Genomic DNA, 15,776 nt, shown 5'->3' on the forward strand with positions numbered 1-15,776 from the left:
AGACTGTATGCCGTTGTTTTGCCTGTTTTCGGGTTCGAGAAGTCCCCAGTATATATCTGCCCACTGCCCTTCTGCTGTTGGTGATGTGTCCGGTGATAACATCATTTGGGATCCAGAGTGAATCATTGTCATAGAACAGTTGACGGAATGGCCATTTGGAAAGGTCACTACCAGTCCGTCTGATCCGCACAAAACCGAAATCCCGCATCTCACCAGCAAGTCACGTCCCATCAAATTCACGGGGCATGCAGGTGATGAAATATACTGGTGACGAGAGGTCTGTCTGGCCACTGATGTGATCAGTGGCGATGTCAAAGGCAGATTTTCTGGTTTACCCGAGAACCCTACTAACTGGACGCTAGAGGATGACATGCTTGACCGAGGTATATCATAAGTGATGGTAGAAAATCTTGCACCCGTGTCAACCAAAAAAGACAGATTCTTGTCCATTACCTTCATTTGCATATAGGGGTCTGCCAACCCCACATGCCCCTGGGTTCTCGGGCCCCGTCAATATTCATACCCCTGCCCTTCCAGCATAGTTTGGGGGTACTGTCCTTGCACCGGGGCTGCAGCTGCATTTGGGACTTGGTAAGGCTGAACAGCCTGTTGAAAAGGAGGCTGACTTGCGCGGACATACTGTCCTTGGATCAATCCCTGGCCTCCCTGGATTCCCCACAACATGCGACAATCCCTTCTCCAATGCCCGGGTTGGCCACACTCAAAACAGGTGTTGAGTGGCTGACCTCTGAATCCTCCGCGACCCCTTCCTCTACCACGCATTCCTCCGGGAACACCTATAGGCCTGCCCCCATATTGGGGGTAGGATGGCATCCAATCAGGTGTTGGGTTTAAACTCAGCGGGTTGTTTTGTGGCAACGGCCGCTGAACCATCTGATTAGTTGTCTTTTCGGAGGCCTTCTTTGTATCATTAGCCTTCCTTCTAGCCTCATCGAGCTGTAACGTCAACAACTGCACTTGAGCTGATTTGTTGCTCTGTTTATCTTCATCCTGTTTTGTCCTGTAACGCTTCATGTGGTGCGTCAAATGTTTTTCCCACTGTTCTGTAGAACAACCTGGGATATCAGGATTACTCTCCATTGCCTCTTTTACTTCCTTAAGCATCCCTGCCATAATGGCATTTCTAAATAACGTGGTCTGTAACTGACCTGACCCTGGATGGCTCCCCGCAGTATCTGTCCACGTGTCCTTACACCTAGCCAAAAAGGCAGGCATATCCTCACCCTCCTTCATTGTGAAGGTGAGTGAGTGCATCGCTCCCGGTGGAATCGGGAATCTCTCCCTCATTGCCCTTCCCACACAGGTGGCATGCTGCGCAAACGGGTCCGAATCAGGTAATAAGGTGCTCCCCGCAGACGCTTCAATCTGCTGTATTTCCCACATACTCAATTGCTTACCCAACAATGCTCTCCAGTCCACTTGTGACCTAGTGTATATTGAGAAAATTTTGTCATCCAGGGCCCACCTCCCTCCATGGGTGGGGGCATTTTATCCAGGATGCAATTCATATCAGTATATGTGAAGAACTGATAAACATTCCCCAGGTAAGAGCCTCTGTAAATTAATGGCATTTGGTGGTGCTGATACTTTATAGGTTGTCGTAATGTGTCTCTTTGACGCAAATTGTAACTTGGTTTAGGGAGGGGCTTCAGTGAAGGGCCATGTTCGGTATGCATTGTGAGTGAGCCTTTCAAGGTGACCGGGTAAGTGTTTGGATCATCGTCTGTCAGGGATTCTTCGTCCTCAATATCTATACTACTTGTAGACTACTCCCCATCCAATTTCTCTCTATCCTGTTCTTCCCTCAAATCTCTCCTTCTTCTGTCTGAGAACCCATCATCCAATAACTGACCTGAATCATGTAATCTTCCCCTCTTTTCATTCTCAGCACTATACTGTGTCGAGTGAGCATCTGGCTCCTGCACTGCTAAACATCTCCCCTGTTTTGGCTGTTCTTTGTTTCTACTGTGCGTCATTATCCCCCTGTTTGCTTCCTCCGCTTCCTTAACCCTCTGATCAACTTCTAGTGTTAATTTTTCTACTTTTCTGATACTTTCTTCTACAGCTTCCGCCAGTCTCTGTTTTACTACGTTGTACTCTCTTGTTCCTACTTCTTGCATATCTAAGACCCCTTCTTGAACATACATAAGTGGCATTTGTATTACAGGATATGGGGGTGGTGATTGTACCCCAGGCAATTTAGGATATAATGGCGCAGATGGTCCTGCCTTTTCTGTCTCCTTTGTCAGTTTTGTTGTAGAGGTACCACCTACTCTCTTTTGTAATGTTTATACCGCCATACAGGCTAACGTCATGTTGTGCAGATGAATCCTCCTCTCTTCTTTCTCCCCGCCTTCTTTTGTCCACTTTCTTCTAACTAATATTGACCCTTTCTTTCCCTTCATGTGCTCTTCTACTTCTAATTTAGCTTGTTCTTCTGTTTTTCCTAAAACAGTGACAATTTCTTCCTCTCCTCATCTTTAGGGACTTTGCCCTGTTTCTGTAATTCCTCCCAAATCTTGTCATATTTCTCCATCATTGTTTTTTGTTTGTTCTTTGCAAGCCCACTAACTAACTGACTTCTGGCTTTACCCCACTGCTGTTTTACGGGCAACACTAAATCGGAGGAACATCCTCCGTATTCTTAACACTCTTTATCAAACTCCCCTTCCATTTTATGTATTTTTGTTTTAATCCTCCCGTCCAGTAGTCAGTTGGTTTGGATATAAATATAACCGAGCAACCAACCCAATCGGAGACAAATCCGGTGGCTAGTCAGCTTGGATGGAGTACACCCGAGCAACTGACCCTTTCAGCGAGATTTATCAGCAGTTTCGTTGTCACCGTTAGGTTTTCACTATCGACTCTCTCTCACTGAAACACCACCGTCTCTGTCTTCAAAACGCTACTGGCTTTTCTACCACCCTCCGTACATTCCCCAATATAATTCTTAAAACTTACAACACATCAATCATACCAAAATTTGTGAGCGTTGCTTTTATGAGATCCTGCTCAATGGACTTTAAACCTCCTCACACTTACATACCTTGTTGCTTTTACGAGGACTCTAAACCCCAAGGGACTTTAAACCTGTACGTCTCAAACTTTGTTGCTTTTATGGGGACTCTAACCCCATGGGACTTTAAACCCGTACGTACTATATCAATACTTTATCCACTTACTATTACTAGGACACTTGCAGTATAATGACAACAATCAATTTAGTATCTCCAATTGCAGAACTTCGATATAAACAGGCGTCTGCTCACCTTTTTATGCTGCGCCGCTTGTTGTTGTCATCAAACGTCAGTTGTCCGTTGTTTCTATTTTTCTCTCTTTCCGTCACTTCTCCGTCTTCATCACGTCGGGGTCACCAATTTGTTGGACTTTGGCTCAATCTACCAACTTACTTTCTTCTATGTGTGAGCCAAGTCCTGCGTGCGCTTTTAAATGAAGCAATAGGAGAAGATATTCGGTCTCACACTCTTAATTTATTTTAAACAGTAAGCAGACAAAGCATTCAGAGCTCTGGGTCTAAACCTTTTTGTCCCTGACAAAACTACAAAGTGTGCCAGTTCAAAAAGTAAGACCTCGTTCTGTCCCTGTTTCAGTCTTTTACACAATAAAAAACGTCATATAAACACTGAGGTAGAATTATCTTCTGATTGGGTGTTGATCTGACTCAATTCCCCACCTCCTCGCATTCCCGGATGTCAGACCCCACGTGACCTTCTTTTGCCCGCGAAATGGAGCATCACGTGACCTCCTCGGCCCGCTTCCTAAGCGCGAAACGGGACGTCACGTGACCGCCCCGCACTCTTCCAGGGCACGAAACGGAACGTCACGTGACCGCCCCATGCGTGGGTTACACAATGTCACCACAGGCTTCTGAATACTGAATACATCCACAGTCACAGCCAGCCTTCTGTTATTCAAGTAAGCCATATATTTACACTAGGGAGAGAATAGGGCCCCTCAAAGATCAGCAGGTCAGGCAGCATCCACGGAGCAGGAGAATTGACGTTTCGGGCATAAGCCCTTCTTCAGGAATAAGGAAGGTGTGCCATGCAGGCTAAGATAAAAGGTAGGGAGGAGGGACTTGGGGGCGGGGCGTTGGAAATGCGATAGGTGGAAGGAGGTTAAGGTGAGGGTGATAGGCCGGAGAGGTCGGGAAGAAGATTGCAGGTCAAGAAGGCGCTGCTGAGTCCGAGGATTGGGACTGAGATAAGGTGGGGGGAGGGGAAATGAGGAAACTGGAGAAATCTGCATTCATCCCTTGTGCTTGGAGGGTTCTTAGGCGGAAGATGAGGCGCTCTTCCTCCAGCCGTCGTGTTGCCATGGTCTGGTGATGGAAGAGGCCAAGGACCTGCATGTCCTTGGCGGTGTGGGAGGGGGAGTTAAAGTGTTCAGCCATGGAGCGGTTGGGTTGGTTGGTGCGGGTGTCCCAGAGGTGTTCTCTGAAACGTTCCGCAAGTAGGCGGCCTGTCTCCCCAATGTAGAGGAGACCACATCAGATGCAGCAGATGCAGTAAATGATGTGTGTGGAGGTGCAGGTGAATTTGTGACGGATATGGAAGGATCCCTTGGGGCCTTGGAGGGAAGTGAGGGGGGACGTGTGGGCACAAGTTTTGCATTTCTTGCGGTTGCAGGGGAAGGTGCCGGGAGTGGAGGTTGGGTTGGTGGGGGGTGTGGACCTGACAAGGGAGTCGCGGAGGGAGTGGTCTTTCCGGAACGCTGAAAGGGGAGGGGAGGGAAATATATCCTTGGTGGTGTGGTCTGTTTGGAGGTGGCAGAAATGACGAAGGATGATACAATGTATGTGGAAGTTGGTGGGGTGGTGGGTGAGGACCAGTGGGGTTCTGTCCTGGTGGCGATTGGAGGGGCGGGGTTCAAGGGCAGAGGAGCGGGAAGTGGAGGAGATGCGGTGTAGAGCATCGTCAACCACGTCTGAGGGGAAAAGAGTGTGAAGGTAAGCTTGCAGTGGCCATACAACTGAACCCAAAAGCTTCTATAGGTATGTGAAGAGAGCAAAACTAGTGAAGACAAATGTAGGTCCCTTAGAGTTTGAAACAGGGACAGTTATAATGGAGAATAAATGATGGCAGACCAATTAAATGTGTATTTTAGTTCTGTTTTCATAAAGGAAGATCCAAATTACATCTCAACAATGTTGGGGAACGCAGGGTCTAGTGAGAGGTAGGGACTGAAGGAAATCAGTACTAGCAGGGAAACGTTTTTGGGGAAATTGAAAGGAATGAAGACCGATAAGTTCCTGAAATAACCGCACAGGTTCCCGTCTCCAAGTTACCTTTTAATTATTAGTGCACGGTATACTCGCTGTGGCCAGCCAGCTCGGAGTCAGTCCTCAACTGAGGAGATTCTAACCAGCTGGTTATAATTTTTTTTATTTGAGATTCTAATCTCTTGGGATATTTTTGTGCTTTCCCTACACTGCTGCCAAGTGTAAAGAACTTTATTAATATTCCACCACCATGAAAGACACCCATGTGGCCAAGAAACCAGTGACAATCAAAGCTTGGAGTGAGCAATGCTTACGTGAAAAAAAAGTGAAGGGGAGGGTAGGGAATAAATCAAAATAGAACTGGAGGAAGAAACAAAGCACTCCACTCCCCACAGCGCCCATCTTTCCGTGAAGGTATTGAGAGTATTGGTGGACACCACATGCTCCCTCTCCAATGGATCATTGGAATCCAGAGCTGCTCAGGAGAATTTCAACTAATAACATAGAACATTACAGCGCAGTACAGGCCCTTCAGCCCTTGATGTTGCGCCGACCTGTCATACCAATCTGAAGCCCATCCCACCTATACTATTCCATGTACGTCCATATACTTGTCCAATGACGACTTAAATGTACTGAAAGTTGGCGAATCTACTACTGTTGCAGGCAAAGCATTCCATACCCTCACTACTCTCTGAGTAAAGAAAATACCTCTGACATCTGTCCTATATCTATCACCCCTCAATTTAAAGCTATACCCCCTCGTGCTCACTGTCACCATACTTGGAAAAAGGCTCTCCCTGTCCACCCTATCTAACCCTCTGATTATCTTATATGTCTCTATTAAGTCACCTCTCAACCTTCTTCTCTCTAACGAAAGCAGCTTCAAGTCCCTCAGCCTTTCCTTGTAAGACATTCCCTCCATACCAGGCAACATCCTAGTAAATCTCCTCTGCACCATTTCCAAAGTTTCCACATCCTTCTTATAATGCGGTGACCAGAACTGTACTTAATACTCCAAGTGTGGCCACACTAGAGTTTTGTATAGCTGCAGCATAACCTCATGGTTCCGGAACTCGATCCCTCTATTAATAAAAGCTAAAACACTGTATATCTTCTTAACAACCCTGTCTTCTGGGTGGCAACTTTCAAGGATCTGTGTACATGGGCACCGAGATCTCTCTGCTCATCTACACTACCAAGAACCTTACCATTAGCCCAGTTATTTGCATTCCGGTTACTCCGACCAAAGTGAATCACCTTACACTTGTCCGCATTAATCTCCATTTGCCACCTCTCAGCCCAGCTCTGCAGCTTATCTATGTCTCTCTGTAACCTGCAACATCCTTTGTCACTATCCACAACTCCACTGACCTTAGTGTCATCTGCAAATTTACTAACCCACCCTTCGAAGCCCTCATCCAGGTCATTTATAAAAATGACGAACAGCAGTGGACCCAACATCGACCCTTGCAGTACACCACTGGCAACTGGACTCCAGGATGAACATTTCCCATCAACCACCACCCTCTGTCTTCTTTTAGCAAGCCAATTACTGATCCAAACTGCTGTATCTCCCACAATCCCATCCTTCCGCATTTTGTACAATAGCCTACTGTGGAGGATAAGATGGAGAAGGATGAGACTCAAGGAAATAGTGAGGAAAGAGATCAATCTGACACTGGTACAGTTGAGAAAAGAAGTGAGTCAAACTGTCAGAACAGGCAGGAACAAGAAGAACGAGGTAGGACTGATCAATTAATCTGTATTTACTTCAATGCAAGAGGCCTAGCAGGGAAGGCAGATGAACTCGGGCCATGGTTAGGAACATTGGACTGGGATATCATAATAATTACAACAATGTGGCTCAGGAATGGACTGGACTTGCAGCTTCAAGTACCAGGATACAAATGCTGCAGGAAGGCCAGAAAGGGGCGCAAGAGAGGAGGGGGAGTGGCGTTTTTGATAAGGGATCATACTACTGTACGTAGGGAGGATATTCCTGGGAATACATCTAGGGAAGTAATTTGGGTGGAACTGAGAAATAAGAAAGGGATAATCACCTTATTAGGATTATATTATAGATTATCAGTAAGAATAATAGGATGGTTATGATAGGGGATTTTAACTTTCCAAACATAAACTGGGACTGCCATAGTGTTAAGGGATTAGATTGAGAGGAATTTTTTAAATGTGTACAAGAGAATTTTCTGATTCAGAATATGGATGTACCTCCTCGAGAAGGTGCAAAACCTGACAGCGTGGAGCTGGAAAAGCACAGCAGGTCAGGCAGCATAGAAGGAGCAGGAGAATCAACGTTTCCTGATGAAGGGCTCTTGCTTGAAACATCGGTAGCTTTAAATTGTGGGGTGACAGATATAGGACAGATGTCAGAGGTAGTTTCTTTACTCAGAGAGTAGTAGGGGCCTGGAATGCACTGCCTGCAGCAGTAGTAGACTTGCCAACTTTAACGGCATTTTAATGGTCATTGGATAGGCATATGGACTAGAATGGTACGTTGTAGGTTAGATGAGCTTCAGATTGGTTCCACAGGTCAGCACAACATCGAGGGCCGAAGGGCCTGTACTGCCCTGTCATGTTCTGTGTTCTATGTGGAGCTGCAGGAGATGGGGGAGTCTGTATAACTTTTATGACTCTATGCCCAAACATAACCGTTGAAGAGGGGAAGGCAGCGGCCATATTGACCCCCTCAATAGTCTGCTGCTTGGACATGTTAATAGCCAGCCTGGCTAGGCCCAGGAGCAGATCCACAAGAAGCTCCTCTGTCCTGCCCTCCCTCTATGCACCGGGTGCCCAAGGACCAGGAGCATGGGGCTGAAGTGCAACCAAAAACATAAAAGAAGATCTTTAAGAAAACCAAAAAGAGAGCGCAGATGCCCACTCTGCATATATACTCGATCCACAGACTCCGCAGCACCACAGTTCAAAGTTTGGGCTGGGAATCCATGAACCACTGCAAGGTACAATTGCATTGGATTGCTGCGTGCAACACCCTCCACCCCAGAGCCCCAAGGGAAAGAGGAAGGACTCCCATGTAGAGAGCCCTCCACTGGGGCTCTCCACCACATGGCAGCATATGAACACATCAAGGCATGTCCAAACGATGGATAAAGGAGGAGAGGTGGGTGGTGTGCAGCAGTACTCTGTACAGGGCTCACCAATTTACATCTTTAAAAGAGACAAACTAAAATTCTGGAGGTGGCTCAGGTTGTGGGGCACAGGGTCCCGCAGGAGGTATAGGATCCTAGGGACAATGTGAAATTCCGTCCGGACACAGGTACGCGCAGATGGGATTCCACTGCATATCTGAGCATCCTCCAACTGCTGCGCAATGTTGGGTCTGAGCACCACCGTTTTAAGGCATTGGATGGCGGTGGCCGCGAATTGGATGTCTACCCCTGCCCTGTTTGCCAAATCCTGCGGCAGCAACTAGCCCAGACCTCTGCCACCCAGGCATCCCTGACCCTGGTCACCCTCACAGCCACAGCTCTACCCTTCACTAGCCACTCAAAACCTCCTGGTTCTATTTTTCTCTTTTTTTTTAGTAACACACTGACTATGGCCCAGCCAGCACAGAGTCCATTCCCTGAAGTGAAGAGATCTAACCTCCTGTTTATAACTTTTATTAAAAATAACCCCAGCACAGTGCAGTATAAAAAAGTATAAGCAGATTAAATCTCTTCATTTCAGGGAACGGACTCTGTGCTGGCTGGGCGCTAGTGCTTATTTTTCCCCAGCACCCATATCGTGTGTGTGCAGGTGTAGGACACAGTGAAAAACAACAGGTGTATAAATTTTTATTCAGTTTCCACCACCAGAGAGAAAGGAAACACCTGAGGCCAGCGACAAGCTGTGCCCTTCTCGATAAATGTCAATGCTGTGTGATCAAAAAAAGTGAGGGGGAGGGGAAGGATCAAATCAAAATAGAGTTGCAGGGGGAAATAGAACACTCCACTCCCTGCGGTGCCCACCTCTCCCCGAGCAGCTCCCTGAACAAAACTGAAACTCTGGAGGTGGCTCAGGCTGTGGGGCACAGGCTCCCATGGGAGGTACAGGATCCTTGTGCCAATGTGAAATTCAGCCCAGGCAGGGGGACGCACAGGCGGGATTCCACGGCACACTAATGTCGGGTCTGAGCACCACCATTTTAAGGCGTTGGAATGCGATGGCTGCGAACTGGATGTGTACCCCTGCCCTACTTGCTAAATCCTGTGGCAGCATCCAGCCCAGGCCCCTGCCACCCAGCACATCCCTGACCCTGGTCACCCCTGCAGTCACAGCTCTCCCTTTCACCAGCCACTCAATATCTCCTGGTTATATTTTTGTATTTTTCTCTCAGCCAGCTCAGGGTCTGTTCCCTAAACTGAGGATCTCCTGGTTATGTATATTTTTTCTTTTCCTAACCCCCACATTACTGCCTAACAGCACTAGTGCTTATTTTTCCCCAGCACCCATGTCGTGTGTGTGCAAGTGTAAGATACAGTGAAGAATAACAGGTGTTTACATCTTTATTCAGTTTCCACCATCAGGAAGAAAGGAAACACCCGAGTGGCCAGTGACAAACAGTGCCCTTCACATCAAAGGGCAATGCTGCGTGATCAAACAGTGACGGGGAGGGCTGGGATTAAATTAAATTAGAGTTGGAGGGGGAAATAAAACACTCCACTCCCTGCGGTGCCCACCTCTCCCTGAACAACTCGAGGGAGTTGGTAGACACCGCATGCTCCTTCTCCAGGGACACTCAGGCTCAGAAGTAGCCGCGAAAGAGGGATAGGCAATCGACCATCAACCCCCTCCACGACCCATTGCCTAGACCTGTTTATGGCCAGTTTGGCCAGGGCCAGGAACAGACCCACGAGGAGGTCCATCTGACCTACCCTCCCCCCTCCGCACTGGGTGCCCAAAGATTAGTAGCGTGGGACTGAAATGCAGCCAAAAGCAGAGAAGGTTCTCTAGAAAACTAAAAAGGGAGTGCAAATGCCCGTACCCCATATGTACATGGTCCACAGACTCTACAGCACCACAGAACAAGCAGTTGGACTAGGAGACCATGAAATATGCAGTTGCAGGGGACCGCTGCGTGCAACACCCTCCACCCCAGATCCCTGAGAGAAAGGGAGAGGACTCCTGCGTAGAGACTCCTCCACTGGCGATCCTCACCGCCCGATGGTAAATGGGCGAGCCAGGCATGTCCGACGGTGGATGAAGGAAAAGAGGTGGATGGTGTGCAGCAGTCGATAAAGGGTCGCTGTTTTACTTCCCTGCAGGGGACAAAACTGAAACTCCGGAGGTGGCTCAGGCTGTGGGGCATAGGCTCCCATGGGAGGTACAGGATCCTGGGGTCAATGTGAAATTCAGTCCAGGCAGGGCGACGAGCAGGCGGGATTCCACCGCACACCTAATGTCTAGTTTAGGTACCACCGTTTTAAGGCATTGGATGGCGGTGGCCACGAACTGGATGTCTACCACCATCCTGCTTGCCAAATCCTGCGGCAGCATCCAGCCCAGGCCTCTGCCACCCAGCACATCCCTGACCCTGGTCACCCTGGTAGCTACAGACCTCCCCATCGCCAGCCGCTCAAAACCTCCTGGTTATATTGGTCAGCAAAAGGCTTTCTTGATTGGCCCAGTTTAACAAAGGGTTAAAACAAGGGCTGCAGATGCTGGAAACCAGAGTCCAGATTAGAGTGGTGCTGGAAAAGCACAGCAGTTCAGGCAGCATCCAAGGAGCAGTAGTTTAACAAACCCAATCAAGAACTTCTGAGTTAACAAGGTCCACTTGGTTCCAGTCACTACGTCCCTACCCCACTAAGTCCGGGGATGGAGGCCTGGTCTTTCTGTTGCAATGCTTTCACCCCAGGTTTGGTTCCTCCACCTTGCACTCAGACACGGACGATGTATACTGGACCAGGGCCATCTCTTGTGCCTGGAGCATCTCAGAAGCATCTTCTGCTCTTCTTCAGGTGGCAATGGTATCGAGGAAACTTTATTTCCTAGACTAGCAGCCCAAGTTTACACCATTGCATTTAGTATCTCCAAGCTTCTCCTAACAAATGATCATGCATGCATTGTTGCAACAAATGGTTTAGTCATGTCTTTAATGGATGGGAACCTGATGTTCTCACCTACTCTGACTTACAGTGGTTCAGATTCCTTTCGACATGGATCACCCTTGATTCAATCAACCGATTTAATGATGGACAATATCTGATCTGCCAGATTTCCACACGCCCCAACAAAAGCCAAATCCTTTCTTTACCCTCACGAAGGAAACATTTGGATCTGCTATTAAAATGTGCTTCATGTTTGATGCTGTTCTGGAGCCTGATTTGTGATGAGTTCATGGTTTTTGCATTTGATAAACTATTTCTATTCATATTCATATGGAATTATTCTTCTGGTGGCTGATTTATTTAAAATGAACTCATATAAATGGAGAGGCTGAGCTCAGCAGGTAATAGTGAAGGCAAATTGCTCTTGGCCTTTATTTCAAAGGGAGCAGTCTGCAAAAATAGAGAGGTCTTGCTAAAATTATACCTAAAACTAAACCTAAAGTACCATGAAGAGTTTGATCCCCTTATCTGAGGGGGAGCACCTGCAATTTCTGCAAGGCCTTTGGGTTGTTCTGAAGGGCCAGGTATGTTTTGTTCCTGCCCTGTTTGTGAGGTAACAACATTCAGACGATCCACATGTTTGTTCTGCACTGTATCACAGACCCAAGGGACCTGACCTCATGTCAACCTCGCCTTGTACTCACACAGGGACATTTCCATAGTTCTGGCACCAAACTTCATGCCTGAAATTAAACTGTCTCTCTCACTTAGAGGAGGCATTTGACCAGCATTGGTGTTCCTGCTGCCATTTCAGCCTCCCCCTCCCCACCCCTCCCCCTCAGGTCTGGAACTATCAGGTTTAGCCTGGTGTGGAGTCTTCTCCCCATCAGTAACTCTGCTGGAGCTATCCCTATTGTTGCATGTAGGGTGGTCCTACTGAACAGGAAGTGGGATAGTTTGGTATTAATTGATGCTGTAGGTTGCTTCCTTAAGGCAGCCTTCAACATTTGGTCTGCTCTTTCTGCCAGACAATTGGACAATGGATGGATGGATGACCAAATGCCATTATACTTTAGGAAATAATAGAATTCTCTGCTGATAAATTCCCAGTGTCCATGATCAATACTTCCCGGAGCCTGTGTATCGCGAACGATACTCACAGCTTATTAGTCATCATCCCTGAGTTTGATGAACAAACGTTATGCACTTCCAACCACTTTGAATGGTTGTCCACAATGACCAGAAACATTGAGCCCATGAAAGGACCGGCATAGTCTCTATACAACTTACTCCAGAGTTTACCCAGCCATTCCCATGAATGTGGGGAGCTGCTGGTGGCAGTTTTTGTCCTTGTTGGCACTCTGAGCACAGCCCTAATTCAGCAGCTATCTAGGCATCCACCCGTAGCCAACAGACATAGCTGCTTGCCAGCATCTTCATCTTGGAAACCCCTGGATGACCCAGGTGGAGTTGTCCCGAGTAAAGGTGGCGATCTTTACTTGGGACAATCACCCTTGCTGCCCACAGTAATATGATGCCCTGAATGGTAATCTGGTCTCACCAGGTCCAAAAAGGTTTCAATTTTGGTTGCAATGGCCCTTCTATTTTACCCATTACTACCAACTGTTTCAGTTTCGCTAGGACAGGATATATTTATGAGAAGGTGAGGACTGCAGATGCTGGAGAATCAGAGTTGAAAAGTGTGGCGCTGGAAAAGCACAGCAGGTCAGGCAGCATCCGAGGAGCAGGAGAATCGATGTTTCAGGTGATGAAGGGCTTATGCCCGAAATGTCGATTCTCCTTCTCCACAGATGCTGCCTGACCTGCTGTGCATTTCCAGCGCCACATTTTCAACCCAGGATATTTTTATGTCCACAGTCGGATATTGTACACGGTGACTGGAATGGTGTATATGGGAAGCAGCTTAAGGCATCCACTTTGGACTCTTGGCTTCCTGGATGGTGTTCTAACCTGTACTTGTATGCTCTGAGAATAAGGGCCCAATGCTGAATTCTACCTGAAGCTATGGGTGGTACCACCTTGTCATCCTTCAGTAGCCCTAGCAGAGGTTTGTAATTTGTCACTATGACAAATTCTCGTCCGTAAAGGTACTGGTGGAACCTTCTCACACCAAAGACAACCACTATATATTCCTTCTCCATCTGGGCATACTTGCAATTGGCATCAGCCAGAGTCCAGGAACCAAACGTTATTGGGAACTCCTCTCCATTGGGCCACTGGTGAGCCGACACTACCCCGATACCATACAGGGAGGTATTGCATGTCAGCACCAGATCTCGCTTGATAATGATAGCTGCTTTTTCATTTCCTTAACTACTGCTTCTTGGCTACGTGACCATTTCCAAGGCTGACTCTTTTTCAATAGCAGGTGTATGGAGGCCAGTTTACATATGAAATTTCCATAATAACCCATCCATGCCGACCAGATATACCAACCCAATCTAGTCCCACCTGCCAGCGCCCGGCCCATATCCCTCCAAACCCTTCCTATTCATATACCCAAACCAGTTAGTTTACATTGAATTACAACTCTGTTTATTGCCATCAATAAGTTGTCATCATCAAAGCTAAAATAAGATGTCCTTTGAAATTAAAACAAGAACTGCGGATGCTGGAGATCTGAAACAAAAACAGAAATTACTGAAGAAACTCAGCTGGTCTGGCAGCACCTGTGAGATGGAAACAGTGTTAACGTTTTGCATCTGGAATCTGTTGGGAAGAGTCACAGGACTTGAAGCATTAACTCTGTTTTGTCCCCACAGATTCTGCCAGGCCTGCTGAATTTCTTGAGAAATTTGTTATTGTTCTTTAAAATTACTTAATATTGCATTGTTCCTCACTATCGAATGAAACAAGATAACATTCTCCAGCTGCGCCTCAGACTGTTAAAGTGCAAGCACAATTTGGATTGTGAAGTGAAATGATTCTGTAACTACAACTGCTTGAGACCAGTATAATACATTCACAGCAGTCATTATCTTCATCCTCCTTGGGATCCTCTTTGTCAGGTGTCTTTGAAAAGACCTTGCTTCCCCACTTTGGACATTCATTGTATAATAATACTTTGAAACACACATATGACTTTTTCTTAGGCATTCATTCACTTCTTATTTTTGTTCCAATTTTGTCTTCTGTTAGAATAGCCAAATTTGCAAAAGATGTTTTCATCCACATTTATTTAAAACCATATAAAAGCAAAATACTGGAAATATGAAAGAAAAACAAAGTGCTAGAAAAACTTAGCAGGTTTGGCAGTACCTGTGGAAAGGAAAACAGAATCAACCTTTCACATCTGATGACTCTTCAAACCAGATTAAACCAAGTACTTATCTACATGAAACACTTTTGCTCAATCTAGGAATGTAAGTCATGAACACTGATATAGGAAAAAAGAAACTGAATCATGTCAGTCTTTTGAATAGACATTTCAGGTCTATGACATATTCCCCAATGTTCCTGGTCTCTTTTATTCAGTTATTACTTCTTGCAGAAAGTGTCAAGGCCATGCCTTGATTCAACTTTGGTAGTGATTTAACCTGTGTCTGTACATCCATTCTATTCTTACATTCAGAAGGGTTAAACAGGGTAATCATCTATCACAATTTACACCAGTATCACAATGGCTAAGATTGCAATTGTCTTTCTGAAATGTTCCTTCTGAACTTGCAACCCTCATTGTCAGGTAACCATTCACTGTTACTCTGTTCTATTTCAGAAGGTTACTCGGTGAAGGATGGAATTGGACCTGATCTTTACCCAGTTTTGTATTTAATTACAAAGTCACCTAACCAACAACCACAATTTTATATTTTTCTAATCAACCTGTTCCCAGCCTCCTGGTAACAAGCACAGTTTCATTCTGTGTCAACTGTCTGCTGGAAAAGGACTCAGGCTGATGATATCCCAGGTGGCAGCCTTGTATATTGATAAATCCTCATGGGTATTAATTGTAGGGTATTTCTGGGGCTCCTCTTCAAGTTGCAGTTGCAGGTAGGTGTGGCTCGTGTCCAGCTTTGTAATGGACAGCTCCCCTGCCACCCCCCCCCCACTCTGGCCAACTTCCCATACAAGTCTTCTATGCGAGGGTTCGGGTATTTATCCAGCTGCGAGAAGTGGTTTACCGTTCGCCTAAAATCTCCACGAAGGTGAACCAAGCTGTCAGGCTTCACAGCCGGTACGACTGGTGCTGCCCATTCTACAAACTGCACTGAGTTCTTCGCTTTCTGGCCTCCTGATCTTTGCCTCTACTTTTGCCCACTAAGGTAAATGGCACCGGGCGGGCCTTGCAAAATCTCGGAATTCCATCTAGTCAACATGAAAAGTGGCTTTGACCTCTTTGATAGTCCCAAGCTCATCTCGGAAAAGAGTAGGACTTCACTGAGGTAACTATTTTCCAATCCAAAAGTGTTGAGCCAATC

The 15,776-nt window shown here is 46.6% G+C and overlaps 1 long non-coding RNA gene across 4 annotated transcripts in view; it reads left to right on the forward strand.

The window, feature by feature from the left end:
• LOC122549085 (uncharacterized) overlaps positions 1-15,776 on the forward strand; it is a 48,634-nt gene that overhangs the window by 5,792 nt on the left and 27,066 nt on the right. The window lies entirely within an intron of this gene.

The sequence above is a fragment of the Chiloscyllium plagiosum genome, unplaced genomic scaffold (genome assembly GCF_037043375.1).
Source record: "Chiloscyllium plagiosum isolate Xiang-an unplaced genomic scaffold, Cpla_swu_hap1 HiC_scaffold_4, whole genome shotgun sequence".
Taxonomy (NCBI): Eukaryota; Metazoa; Chordata; class Chondrichthyes; order Orectolobiformes; family Hemiscylliidae; genus Chiloscyllium; species Chiloscyllium plagiosum.